We start from the raw sequence: 13,876 nt of genomic DNA on the forward strand, positions 1-13,876 counted from the left end.
ATCAAGCATCCCCAAGCTTAATTCCTGCTCGTCCTCGAGTAGGTAAATGATAAAAACAGAATTTTTGATGTGGAATGCTACCTAACATAATTATCAATGTAATTTTCTTTATTGTGTCATGAATGTTCAGATCCGAAAGATTCAAGACAAAAGTTTAATATTGACATAAAAATAATAATACTTCAAGCATACTAACAAAGCAATCATGTCTTCTCAAAATAACATGGCCAAAGAAAACTATCCCTACAAAATCATATAGTCTGGCTATGCTCTATCTTCATCACACAAAATATTTAAATCATGCACAACCACGATGACAAGCCAAGCAATTGTTTCATACTTTTGATGTTCTCAAACTTCTTCAATCTTCACGCAATACATGAGCATGAGCCATGGACCTACCACTATAGGTGGAATAGAATATGGTGGTTGTGGAGAAGACAAAAAGGAGAAGATATTCTCATATCAACTAGGCGTATTGATGTCTACTACACAACCTTCTTCTTGTAGACGTTGTTGGGCCTCCAAGTGCAGAGGTTTGTAGGACAGTAGCAAATTTCCCTCAAGTGGATGACCTAAGGTTTATGAATCCGTGGGAGGCGTAGGATGAAGATGGTCTCTCTCAAACAACCCTGCAACCAAATAGCAAAGAGTCTCTTGTGTCCCCAACACACCCAATACAATGGTAAATTGTATAGGTGCACTAGTTCGGCGAAGAGATGGTGATACAAGTGCAATAATGATGGTAGATATAGGTTTTTGTAATCTGAAAATATAAAAACAGCAAGGTAACTAATGATAAAAGTGAGCGAAAACGGTATTGCAATGCGTTGAAACAAGGCCTAGGTTCATACTTTCACTAGTGCAAGTTCTCTCAACAATAATAACATAATTGGATCATATAACTATCCCTCAACATGCAACAAAGAGTCACTCCAAAGTCACTAATAGCGGAGAAAAAACGAAGAGATTATGGTAGGGTACGAAACCACCTCAAAGTTATTCTTTCTGATCGATCTATTCAAGAGTCCGTAGTAAAATAACACGAAGCTATTCTTTTCGTTCGATCTATCCTAGAGTTCGTACTAGAATAACACCTTAAGACACAAATCAACCAAAACCCTAATGTCACCTAGATACTCCAATGTCACCTCAAGTATCCGCGGGTATGATTATACAATATGCGTCAAACAATCTCAGATTCATCTATTCAACCAACACAAAGAACTTCAAAGAGTGCCCCAAAGTTTCTACCAGAGAGTCAAGACGAAAACGTGTGCCAACCCCTATGCATAAGTTCACAAGGTCACTGAACCCGCAAGTTGATCACCAAAACATACACCAAGTGAATCACGTGATATCCCATTGTCACCACAGATAAGCACATGCAAGACATACATCAAGTGTTCTCAAATCCTTAAAGACTCAATCCGATAAGATAACTTCAAAGGGAAAACTCAATTCATCACAAGAGAGTAGAGGGGGAGAAACATCATAAGATCCAACTATAATAGCAAAGCTTGCGATACATCAAGATCGTACCACCTCAAGAACACGAGAGAGAGAGAGATCAAACATATAGCTACTGATACATACCCTCAGCCCCGAGGGTGAACTACTCCCGCCTCGTCATGGAGAGCGCCGGGATGATGAAGATGGCCATCGGTGAGGGATCCCCCCTCCGGCAGGGTGCCGGAACAGGGTCCCGATTGGTTTTTGGTGGCTACAGAGGCTTGCAGCGGCGGAACTCCCGATCTAGGTTATTTTCTGGAGGTTTCTGTATTTATAGGAATTTTTGGCGTCGGTCTCACGTCAGGGGGGTCTCCGAGTCGTCCACGAGATAGGGGCCCACGCCCAGGGGGTAGGGCGTGCTCTCCACCCTCGTGGACGGCTCGGGACTCTTCTGGCCCAACTCTTTTACTCCGGGGGCTTCTTTTGGTCCATAAAAAATCCACAAAAATTGGCAGGTCAATTGGACTCCGTTTGGTATTCCTTTTCTGTAAAATTCAAAAACAAGGAAAAACAGAAACTGGCACTGGGCTCTAGGTTATTAGGTTAGTCCCAAAAATCATATAAAATAGCATATAAATGCATATAAAACATCCTAGATGGATAATATAATAGCATGGAACAATCAAAAATTATAGATACGTTGGAGACGTATCAAGCATCCCCAAGCTTAGTTCCTGCTCGTCCTCGAGTAGGTAAATGATAAAAACAGAATTTTTTATGTGGAATCAATGTAATCTTCTTTATTGTGGCATGAATGTTCAGATCCGAAAGATTCAAGACAAAAGTTTAATATTGACATAAAAATAATAATACTTCAAGCATACTAACCAAGCAATTATGTCTTATCAAAATAACATAGCCAAAGAAAGCTCGTCCCTACAAAATCATATAGTTTGGCCATGCTTCATTTTTGTCACACAAAAATGCTCTCATCATGCACAACCCCGATGACAAGCCAAGCAATTGTTTCATACTTTAGTATTCTCAAACTTTTTCAACTTTCACGCAATACATGAGCATGAGCCATGGACATAGCACTATGGGTGGAATAGAATATGATGATGGAGGTTGTGTGGAGAAGACAAAAAAGGAGAAAGTCTCACATATTGACACGGCTAATCAACGGGCTAGGGAGATGCCCATCAATTGATGTCAATGCAAGGAGTACTGATTGCCATGCAACGGATGCACTATGGCTATAAATGTATGAAAGCTCAACAAAAGAAACTAAGTGGGTGTGCATCCAACTTGCTTGCTCACGAAGACCTAGGGCATTTTAGGAAGCCCATTGTTGGAATATACAAGCCAAGTTCTATAATGAAAAATTCCCACTAGTATATGAAAGTGAAAAAATAAGAGACTCTCTATCATAAAGATCATGGTGCTACTTTGAAGCACAAGTGTGGAAAAAGGATAGTAGCATTGTCCCTTCTTTTCCCCTTTTTTTGGGCCTTTTATTATTATTTGGCCTTCATTTTTTATGGGACACGCTCTATTAATGATGATCACCACACTTCTATTTATTTACAACTCAATGATTACAACTCGATACTAGAACAAAATATGACTCTATATGAGTGCCTCTGGCGGTGTACCGGGATGGGCAATGAAACAAGAGTGACATGTGTGAAATTATGCATGGTGGCCTTGCCACAAATACGATGTCAACTACATGATCATGCAAGGCAACATGACAACGATGAAGCGTGTCATAATAAACGGAACGGTGGAAAGTTGCATGGCAATATATCTCGGAATGGCTATGGAAATGGCATAATAGGTAGGTTTGGTGGCTGTTTTGAGGAAGATATAAGGATGCTTATGTGTGATAGAGCGTATCATATCACGGGGTTTGGATGCACCAGTGAAGTTTGCACCAACTCTTGAGGTGAGAAAGGGCAATGCACGGTACCGAAGAGGCTAGCAATGATGGAAGGGTGAGAGTGCGTATAATCCATGGACTCAACATTAGTCATAAAGAACTCACATACTTATTGCAAAAATCTACAAGTCATCAAAATCAAGCACTACACTCATGCTCCTAGGGGTATAGATTGGTAGGAAAAGACCATCGCTCGTCCCCGACCGCCACTCATAAGGAAGGCAATCAAAGAAACACCTCATGCTTCAAATTTGTCACACAACGGTTACCATACGTGCATGCTACGGGACTTGCAAACCTCAACATAAGTATTTCTCAATTTCACAATTACTCAACTAGCATGACTCTAATATCACCATCTTCATATCTCAAAACAATCATCAAGTATCAAACTTGTCATAGTATTCACTGCACTCTATATGAAAGTTTTTATTATACCCATCTTGAATGCCCATCATATTAGGACTAATTTTATAACCAAAGCAAATTACCATGCTGTTCTAAAAGACTCTCAAAATAATATAAGTGAAGCATGAGAGATCAATTATTTCTTCAAAATAAAACTACCGCCATGCTCTAAGAAGATATAAGTGGAGCACTAGAGCAAATGACAAACTACTCCAAAAGATATAAGTGAAGATCAATGAGTAGTTGAATAATTATGTAAATATGTGAAGACTCTCTAACATTTAAGAATTTCAGATCTTGGTATTTATTCAAACAGCAAGCAAAACAAAAGAAAATAAAATGACGCTCCAAGCAAAACACATATCATGTGGTGAATAAAAATATAGCTCCAAGTAAAGTTACCGATGAACGAAGACGAAAGAGGGGATGCCATCCGGGGCATCCCCATGCTTAGGCTCTTGGTTGTCCTTGAATATTACCTTGGGGTGCCTTGGGCATCCCCAAGCTTAGGCTCTTGCCACTCCTTATTCCATAGTCCATCGAATCTTTACCCAAAACTTGAAAACTTCACAACACAAAACTCAACAGAAAACTCGTAAGCTCCGTTATTATAAAAAAAATAAAACCACCACTTAGGTACTGTTGTGAACTCATTCTAAATTCATATTGGTGCAATATCTACTGTATTCCAGCTTCTCTATGGTTTATACCCTCCGATACTACTCACAGATTCATCAAAATAAGCAAACAACACAATGAAATAGAATCTGTCAAAAACAGAACAATCCGTAGTAATCTGTATCAAACGTATACTTATGGAACTCCAAAAATTCTGAAATAAATTGGTGGACCTGAGGAATTTGTCTATTAATAATCTGAAAAAATAATCAACCTAAAATCACTCTCCAGTAAAAAATGGCAGCTAATCTCGTGAGCGCTAAAGTTCTATTTTTTACAGCAAGATCACATAGACTTCACCCAAGTCTTCCCAAAGGTCCTACTTGGCACAAACATTAATTAAAACATAAAACCACATATAAACAGAGGCTAGATGAATCATTTATTACTAAACATTAGCAAAAAGCAAATAACAAAAATAAAATTGGGTTGCCTCCCAACAAGCGCTAACGTTTAACGCCCCTAGCTGGGCATGCTGATTTCAATGATGCTCACATAAAAGATAAGAATTGAAACATAAAGAGAGCATCATGAAGAATATGACTAGAACATTTAAGTCTAACCCACTTCCTATGCATAGGGATTTTGTGAGCAAACAACTTATGGGAACAATAATCAACTAGCATAGGAAGGGAAAACAAGCATAACTTCAAAACTTTAAGCACATAGAGAGGAAACTTGATATTATTGCAATTCCTACAAGCATATGTTCCTCCCTCATAATAATTTTCAGTAGCATGATGAATGAATTCAACAATCTAACCATCACATAAAGCACTATTTTCATGATGCACAAGCATAGAATTTTTATTCCTCTCCACATAAGCAAATTTCTTCTCATAAATAGTAGTGGTATGCAAACTCAACAAAATAACTATCATGTGAAGCATAATCCAATTGAAAATTAAAATCATGATGACAAGTTTCATGGTGATCTTTATTTTTTATAGCATACGTGTCATCACAATAATCATCATAAATAGGAGGCATGCTTTCATCATAATAAATTTGCTCATCAAAACTTGGGGGACTAAACATATCATCTTCATCAAACATAGCATCCCCAAGCTTGTGGCTTTGCATATCATTAGCATCATGGGTATTCAAAGAATTCATACTGACAATTTTGCAATCATGCTCATCATTCACATATTTTATGCCAAGAATTCTATCTAATTCTTCTTCTAGTACTTGAGCACAATTTTCCTTCCCATCATTTTCACGAAAGACATTAAAAATATGAAGCATATGAGGCAACCTAAATTCCATTTTTTGTAGTTTTTTATAGAATAAACTAGTGATAAAACAAGAAACTAAAAGATTCGATTGCAAGATCTAAAGATATACCTTCAAGCACTAACCTCCCCGGCAACGGCGCCAGAAACTGCTTGATGTCTACTACACAACCTTCTTCTTGTAGACGTTGTTGGGCCTCCAAGTGCAGAGGTTTGTAGGACAGTAGCAAATTTCCCTCAAGTGGATGACCTAAGGTTTATGAATCCGTGGGAGGCATAGGATGAAGATGGTCTCTCTCAAACAACCCTGCAACCAAATAACAAAGAGTCTCTTGTGTCCCCAACACACCCAATACAATGGTAAATTGTATAGGTGCACTAGTTCGGCGAAGAGATGGTGATACAAGTGCAATATGGATGGTAGATATAGGTTTTTGTAATCTGAAAATATAAAAACAGCAAGGTAACTAATGATAAAAGTGAGCAAAACGGTATTGCAATGCGTTGAAACAAGGCCTAGGGTTCATACTTTCACTAGTGCAAGTTCTCTCAACAATAATAACATAATTGGATCATATAACTATCCCTCAACATGCAACAAAGAGTCACTCCAAAGTCACTAATAGCGGAGAACAAACGAAGAGATTATGGTAGGATACGAAACCACCTCAAAGTTATTCTTTCTGATTGATCTATTCAAGAGTCCGTAGTAAAATAACACGAAGCTATTCTTTTCGTTCGATCTATCCTAGAGTTCGTACTAGAATAACACCTTAAGACACAAATCAACCAAAACCCTAATGTCACCTAGATACTCCAATGTCACCTCAAGTATCCGTGGGTATGATTATACGATATGCATCACACAATCTCAGATTCATCTATTCAACCAACACAAAGAACTTCAAAGAGTGCCCCAAAGTTTCTACCGGAGAGTCAAGAAGAAAACGAGTGCCAACCCCTATGCATAAGTTCACAAGGTCACTGAACCCGCAGGTTGATCACCAAAACATACATCAAGTTAATCACATGATATCCCATTGACACCACAGATAAGCACATGCAAGACATACATCAAGTGTTCTCAAATCCTTAAAGACTCAATCTGTTAAGATAACTTGAAAGGGAAAACTCAATTCATCACAAGAGAGTAGAGGGGGAGAAACATCATAAGATCCAACTATAATAGCAAAGCTCGCGATACATCAAGATCGTACCACCTCAATAACACGAGAGGGAGAGAGATCAAACACACAGCTACTGGTACATACCCTCAGCCCCGAGGGTGAACTACTCCCTCCTCGTCATGGAGAGCGCCGGGATGATGAAGATGGCCACCGCTGACGGATCCCCCCCTCCGGGAGGGTGCCAGAACAGGGTCCCGATTGGTTTTTGGTGGCTATAGAGGCTTGCGGCGGCGGAACTCCCGATCTAGGTTATTTTCTGGAGGTTTCTGTATTTATAGGAATTTTTGGCGTCGGTCTCACGCCAGGGGGGTCTCCGAGTCGTCCACGAGATAGGGGCCCACACCCAGGGGGTAGGGCGTGCCCTCCACCCTCGTGGACGGCTCAGGACTCTTCTGGCCCAACTCTTTTACTCTGGGGGCTTCTTTTGGTCCATAAAAAATCCACAAAAAATGGCAGGTCAATTGGACTCCGTTTGGTATTCCTTTTCTGTAAAACTCAAAAACAAGGAAAAAACAGAAACTGGCACTGGGCTCTAGGTTAATAGGTCAGTCCCAAAAATCATATAAAATAGCATATAAATGCATATAAAACATCCTAAACGGATAATATAATAGCATGGAACAATAAAAAATTATAGATACGTTGGAGACGTATCACGTATCAACGGGCTATGGAGATGCCCATCAATAGATATCAATGTGAGTGAGTAGGGATTGCCATGCAAGGGATGCACTAGAGCTATAAGTGTATGAAAGCTCAACAAAAGAAACTAAGTGGGTGTGCATCCAACTTGCTTGCTCACGAAGACCTAGGGCAATTTGAGGAAGTCCATCATTGGAATATACAAGCCAAGTTCTATAATGAAAAATTCCCACTAGTATATGAAAATGATAGCATAGGAGACTCTCTATCATGAAGATCATGGTGCTACTTTGAAGCACAAGTGTGGTAAGAGGATAGTAGCATTGCCCCTTCTCTCTTTTTTCTCATTTTTATTTATTTATTTATTTTTATTTATTTTTATTTGGGCCTTTTCTCCTTTTTTCTCTTTTTTTATTTTTCGTCCGGAGTCTCATCCCGACTTGTGGGGGAATCATAGTCTCCATCATTCTTTCCTCACATGGGACAATGCTCTAATAATGAAGATCATCACACTTTTATTTACTTACAACTCAAGACTTAGAACAAAAATATGACTCTATGTGAATGCCTCCGGCGGTGTACCGGGATGTGCAATGAATCAAGAGTGACATGTATGAAAGATATGAAGGTGGCTTTGCCACAAATACGATGTCAACTACATGATCATGCAAAGCAATATGACAATGATGGAGCGTGTCATAATAAATGGAACAGTGGAAAGTTGCATGGCAATATATCTCGGAATGGCTATGGAAATGCCATAATAGGTAGGTATGGTGGCTGTTTTGAGGGAGGTATATGGTGGGTGTATGGTGCCGGCGAAAGTTGCGCGGTACTAGAGAGGCTAGCAATGGTGGAAGGGTGAGAGTGCGTATAATCCATGGACTCAACATTAGTCATAAAGAAGTCACATACTTATTGCAAAAATTTATTAGTTATCGAAACGAAGTACTACGCGCATGCTCCTAGGGGGATAGATTGGTAGGAAAAGACCATCGCTTGTCCCCGACCGCCACTCATAAGGAAGACAATCAATAAATAAATCATGCTCCAACTTCATCACATAACGGTTCACCATACGTGCATGCTACGCGAATCACAAACTTTAACACAAGTATCTCTCAAATTCACAATTAATCTACTAGCATGACTCTAATATCACCATCTTCATATCTCAAAACAATCATCAAGCATCAAACTTCTCATAGTATTCAGCGCACTTTATATGAAAGTTTTTATTATACCCATCTTGGATGCCTATCATATTAGGACTAGTTTTATAGCCAAAGAAAATTACCATGATGTTCTAAAAGACTCTCAAAATAATATAAGTGAAGCATGAGAGATCAATAATTTCTATAAAATAAAACCACCGCCGTGCTCTAAAGAGATAGAAGTGAAGCACTAGAGCAAAATTATCTAGCTCAAAAGATATAAGTGAAGCACATAGAGTATTCTAATAAATCCCGATTCATGCGTGTCTCTCCCAAAAGTTGTGTACAGCAAGGATGATTGTGCTAAACTAAAAAGCAAATACTCAAATCATACAAGATGCTCCAAGCAAAACACATATCATGTGGTGAATAAAAATATAGCCTCAAGTAAAGTTACCGATAGACGAAGACAAAAGAGGGGATGCCTTCCGGGGACCAAGCTTAGGCTTTTGGTTGTCCTTGAATTTTACCTTGGGGTGCCTTGGGAATCCCCAAGCTTAGCTCTTGCTTCCAAAATCCATCAAATCTTTACCCAAAAACTTGAAAACTTCACAACACAAAACTTCAACAGAAAATCTCATGAGCTCCGTTAGTATAAGAAAATAAACCACCACTTTAAGGTACTGTAACGAACTCATTATTTATTTATATTGGTGTTAAACCTACTGTATTCCAACTTCTCTATGGTTCATACCCCCCGTACTACTCATAGATTCATCAAAATAAGCAAACAACGCACGAAAAACAGAATCTGTCAAAAACAGAACAGTCTGTAGCAATCTGTATCATTCTAATACTTCTGTAACTCCAAAAATTCTGAAATAAATTGGTGGACGTGGGAAATTTGTATATTAATCATCTGCAAAAAGAATCAACCTAAAAGCACTCTCCAGTAAAAAATTACAGCTAATATCGTGAGTGCCAAAGTTTCTGTTTTTTTACAGCAAGATCGCAAAGACTTCACCCAAGTCTTCCCAAAGGTTCTACTTGGCACAAACAATAATTAAAACATAAAACCACATCTAACCAGAGTCTAGATGAATTATTTATTACTAAACAGGAGCAAAAAGCAAAGAACAAAAATAAAATTGGGTTGCCTCCCAACAAGCGCTATCGTTTAACGCCCCTAGCTAGGCATAAAAACAAGAATAGATCTAGGTATTGTCATCTTTGGTATGCAATTATTCAATTGAACACACATAACCCTTAGGAGGTTCTTTGGTTTTGTTAATGATCAAACTCCTAGGAAAGAAATTCAGAAATTCATTTGTAGCAAAAGGTTCCTTAATGATATCGAAAAAGTTGGGGTGAACACATATTGATTTGAGGTCTTCATTTTCCTTACTAGAAGATTCACCCTTATTTTTAGGAACATAGATAAACTTGGCAACTTTGGTAGGAGGAGGATTTGAGGTATTTTTAACGGCAGAAAAAGCGGACCCCAAGTTGGTAATAATATCTTCGAGTTTATCAATTCTAGTGGAATCATTAACTATGGGTTCCTTTTCCCTAAGATTTTTCAGAGTAACTCCTACCTTAGATCCATATTGGGTAATTTGGTTGTGGATCTTTTTATCCAAATTTTCAATTAACTCTACAGTTGCAATTTTATTTTCAATAATATCAAGCCTTTTCATCACATGTTCCAAAGTTAAAATAGTTCCATTGACTAAAAGAGGTGGTGGGCCTAACAAATCTATCATAGCATTATAAGAATCAAAAGTATGGCTTCCCAAGAAATTCCCTCCGGTAATGGTGTCAAGAACATATCTATTCCAAGGAGTGATGCCTACGTAAAAATTGCGAAGAAGAACGGAAGTGGATTGATTTCTAGTAGATCTATTTTGAGCATTGCGAATTCTATGCCAAGCATCTTTTAGATTTTCTCCCTCCCTTTGTTTAAAATTGAGAACTTCATTATCGGGAGTATTAACAATGATAGGAGGACTAGCCATGTGTCGGATATGGGGTTCCGGCAAAACCCTTAAGGTTCGAACTCTGGGGTGCGCACGAAGTTCTTTCCCTCCTACCGATCTACGCCCTAGCTCGCTAAGATATCGCGGACGAACTCGATGAACTCACAGCACGGAAAGACACGAGATTTATACTGGTTCGGGCCACCGTTGTGGTGTAATACCCTACTCCAGTGTGTGGTGGTGGATTGCCTCTTGGGCTGATGAAGAACAGTATAAGGGGAAGAATAGCCTCCTGAGGTTGAGGTGTTCTTGTGCTCTGTGGACTTGTGGATGAGAACTCGATCCCCTCCCCCTCTGTGGTGGCTAGCTCTACTTATATATGCCCTGGTCCTCTCCCCAAATATTGAGTGGGAAGGGAACCAACAACGGCGGGCCAATTTGAAAGGGGACAGCTAGTACAAGCTATCCTGACAAAAGCGGTCTTCGCCTGCAAAAGGCTCTGGTGGTGACGCCGTCTTGGGCTCCATGGTGAACTCCATCTTGCCGTCCTGCTGGTCTTGGTCTCGTTGCACCGATATGGAAACCTTTGCCTGATGCCTCGGTACTCCGCGCCCGCGCCTGCCTCCTTAGCACCAAAGAGGAAACAAGGACGCTGCGCACGCTGGCGCCCGCCTGGTGCCGGACGTCATGGCTCACGTCACGAGAGCCTCGCGAGGTTATCCTCGCCTTGATATCTCCGCTCCTCGCGAGCCTGCCTGCAGAGGTCGCTCCTGAGGAGGTCTTGCGTCGTCCGCCTCGCGAGGCTTGGCCCCTCGCGAGGGCCTTGAATGCTTTATTGGTGAAGATGGGCCGTACTGGCACGCTAGCATAGCCACGTCGTGGGCCGCAGGCAGGCAAGTCTGGGGACCCCCGTTCCCAGAATGCCGACAGTAGCCCCCGGGCCCAAGGTGCGCTCGGGCTTGGCTTCGCGGCGAAGCCAAGGGTGAAGCACGGAGCGCCGCGCCCCCCAGAGCCTGCGGCCTCGGTCGAGCGTGGCGGTTGATTGGACGTGGGCGTCTCCACTTCCCCACGCGGCCTCGGCAACTGCCCGACTTGACAAGTCCCTGCGATATGCAAGGAAAACAATCATTACCTGTGATCGTGGGGGGCACCGGTTAGCCTTCTTCCGCTATAAATGGGGAAGGGGGCGGAGCCCCCGTCGCCCATCTCTTCCTTGCTTCACTCGCTTCTTCCTCCTTGCTCCTCTGCTTGCAACAATGGCGCCCATTCGAAGGTTCTCCGCGGAAGAGAAAGGAAAGCCCCCCCCCCCCCCGTGATGATCTGGGGCCACTCCCACCGAAGAAGAGGTCGGTCCACCATCGCGACGAGGCAGCGATGCAGGTGGTGACGAGGCCTTGGTGCGAGCGGCCTCCTCCAGGGTACCCGCTTCCCTTGTACACCCGAGCCGAGGGCTCAGGAGGGCGGAGCGACGTGCGGCGACGTCCGCGCCGCGCCCGTGGTCGCCGCGCGATGTCGATGCGTGCCGTTGCTCCTGGAATCCACGCCACGGATTCCTCGCGCGAGCTTGTGCTATGGGCGCCGATGCCCCCGAGTTCCTGGATCCGCTTCCCGCGGTTCTTCTCCGACGTGATGCCCCTGAGGGGGCTTCTCGAGCTCTGGCTGCAGCACGCCGACTGCGACGCTCCGGCGATCGGAGCAGAGGTCGAAGCGGTCCCCACCGGCAAGATCTTCATGACCCGTGGCTGGGGCGAGGTTGCACGGGTCTGCCGTGCGGAAGGCGCCCTCGCGATCCATTTTGAGTTCGACGGCACCTCCACGCTCTTCTTCAAGGTCTTCGACGCGGAGGGCCGCCGCCTGGAGTGTTGCCCTGGAGGGGAGCGCCAGGATGACGCACGCTCCGCTCGTGGCTACTCCAGCAGCAGCAGCCCCTGGGAGTCTAGCGACTCTCCTGAGCTCTACGAGACTCCGGAGACGAGCGACGATAGCTACGTGACCCCAAGCTCCCGCCGGGCTCGGAGCAGAGCCGCGGCACCCAGCCGCCGCCGCCGCCGCTGATCTGGATGGAGTTGGCGCCGGCCTCCCGTGGCCCACTGTTGATGATGGCGGCCGCCATGGGAGGGTGTAGATTGGATTCCTCTTAGTTCTTGCTTTTGTTTCCTGCGAAGAACCATGAGGTACCCCGTGGGGGTGTGTAAGGATCTGTAGTGCCTTTTGTGTATATATTCCCTGTTATGAAAATTTGCGAACGCATGTCCTGTTCGGGCTCGATTTCCCCTTTCCAACCTCGTGATAGCTTGTTGCTCTACGCTGACTGTCGGGGGTTGGGTGCGACATATGCCAAGGGATGGCTTATCATGGTGGGAGCGAGTAGAACGTCGCCGGTGCCTGGAAGCGGGATGAGGCGTAGACACGAACGCCGGCACACTTTACCCAGGTCCGGGGCTCTCCTAGGAGATAACACCCCTAGTCCTTCTCTGCGGGGTCTCCACATGATCACTAAGGCACTAGTGAGTACAAATGGTGCTCCTCGAGCTGTATGCTAGAGTCGGGAGAAGGCAAGGCTTGCTCTCTTCTCCCCCTAGGTCTGAGTCTAATTCTAACAGGTTCGAACCCTTTGCATGGGTGCCCTGGGGGGTTTATATAGGCCTAGCCCCCAGGGGTACAACGGTAATCTGGCAGGGTGTAGGACCTGGCTGTCAGTCTCTCTGATAGCCGACTTCTCCGCCGACTGCTGGGGCCCGCCGCCTAGTGGGCCCCGCCGACTGGTTTGGTCCGGCGCCGACAGGCCGCCCCCGCCGCTCGCGGGTCTTGCCGACTGCTGATTACTGTAGCAGTAACGCTAATGACGCTTGCTTGGTCAAGGGAGCGTGGCTACAGTCCCGCCGCCTGGCAGGAGGTCACTGTAGCAACTCCGCGTCTTATCTGGTTAATGGCGTGTAGACCCCGAGGAAAGGGCGGGCCGACTGCTGGGGGCCAGCCTCCCTTGGGTCCGATTGGTGAGGCTCCCGCCGTCTTCCGGGCTCACGCTGATCGGTAGGGCCCGTCGTCTTCGGGCCGTACCGATAGACGATCGTGGGAGCAGGGCATCGCCTGACAGGAGTGATGTCAGGGGCAGAGCGGCAACAGTGTCACGCCGGGCGGAGATCTCCGCCTGTACGGAGCACTCTGGCCACGCCCGGCCCTGGATACGGGGGTGATGGGC

Source organism: Triticum aestivum, chromosome 4D (genome assembly GCF_018294505.1).
Source record: "Triticum aestivum cultivar Chinese Spring chromosome 4D, IWGSC CS RefSeq v2.1, whole genome shotgun sequence".
In the NCBI taxonomy this organism is placed as follows: Eukaryota; Viridiplantae; Streptophyta; class Magnoliopsida; order Poales; family Poaceae; genus Triticum; species Triticum aestivum.